Source organism: Phoca vitulina, unplaced genomic scaffold, assembly GCF_004348235.1.
Source record: "Phoca vitulina isolate PV1807 unplaced genomic scaffold, GSC_HSeal_1.0 scaffold1, whole genome shotgun sequence".
NCBI lineage: Eukaryota > Metazoa > Chordata > Mammalia > Carnivora > Phocidae > Phoca > Phoca vitulina.
This window is the reverse complement of record NW_022589704.1, coordinates 100,427,744-100,429,026: the sequence shown is the minus strand read 5'-3', so window position 1 is coordinate 100,429,026 and position 1,283 is coordinate 100,427,744. Positions and strand designations below refer to the sequence as shown.

Genomic DNA, 1,283 nt, shown 5'->3' with positions numbered 1-1,283 from the left:
CTGATATTTGGGCAGCAACTCCAAAACCTTGAACACCCTGGTACCTGTCCCACTTAAAAGCACAGAAATTTAGGAAACCAATCTTTAAAGCTTACTATATCAGGGCGCCTGAGTGCCTCAGTTGTTTGGGTGTCCAACTCCTGGTTTCAGCTGGGGTCATGATCTCAGTGTTGGGGGATCTGTGGGATGAGCCCACCTTGGGCTCTGCAGTCATCGAAGAGTCTGCTTCTCCCTCCCAAATAAATAAATAAATAAATAATAAAATCTTTATTTAAAAAAAAAATGCTTACTCTATAGGCTGGGCTCCAGCTTCCCATTGGTGGAGGGCAAGCCAGTGTAGATAGCAGCCCCAGCACCCTGTGCCCTGTGCACCCACCTGCCTCGGCCTGATGATCGACCCCGATGCAGGTCATCAGGTGTGTGTGGTGTTGGGAGACCGTGCTGTGTATAAAACTTGCCTACTGATCAGTGACATAACCAGTGCATTTCCTGGGGAATATATTGCCACTGTCTTTGACAATTACTCGGCCAATGTTCTGGTAGATGGAAAACCGGTGAATCTGGGCTTATGGGATACAGCTGGACAAGAAGATTATGACAGACGAAGTCCCTTATCCTATCCGCAAACAGATGTATTCTTAATTGGCTTTTCTCTTGGGAGTCCTGCATCATTTCAAAATGCTCGAGCATAGCAGCACCCCTTAGTGCGACACCACTGTCCCAACACCCGCATTACCTTGGTGGGGACTAAACTTGATCTAAAGGGTGACAAAGACACAATTGAGAATCTTCAGGGGAAGAAGCCAACTCCCATCACCTACCCTGGGGTTTGACCACGGCTAAGGAGATCGGTGCTCTAGAACACCGGGAGTGCTCGGCTCTCCTGCAGCGAGGCCTCGGTGTTCGATGAAGCTAGGCGAGTGGTTCTCTACCCCACTCCTGTCAAGAAGAGGAAGAGAAAACGCCTGCTGCTGTGAATCTCTGGGGCCCCTCTCCTGCCCTGTTGCCCTGGGAACCTTTGTACGCTTTGCTCAAAAATGGTGGAGCCTTCGCACTCGGTGCCATGTTTTTGTTACAGATTTCGTTACTTTTTCCAATAAAACCATTTTGAACCAATCAGTAATTTTGAGGTTTTGTTTAAAATGTAAGACTTCAAACTTTCACATTACATTAAAACTTAGCCCTAAAATGGTAAGCTTTCTTAAAGCCTTATTTTTCAAAAGCCCCTATTCTTGCTCAGATGAAGAGTTGCCAAAGTACCTTGTGAGCTAAGTTGCACTGTT

The 1,283-nt window shown here is 46.8% G+C and overlaps 1 pseudogene; it reads left to right on the top strand.

Annotated features, from left to right (window-relative positions):
- Positions 1 to 389: 389 nt before the first annotated feature.
- LOC116632880 lies at positions 390 to 977 on the top strand (annotated as a pseudogene).
- The last annotated feature ends 306 nt before the right edge of the window (positions 978 to 1,283 follow it).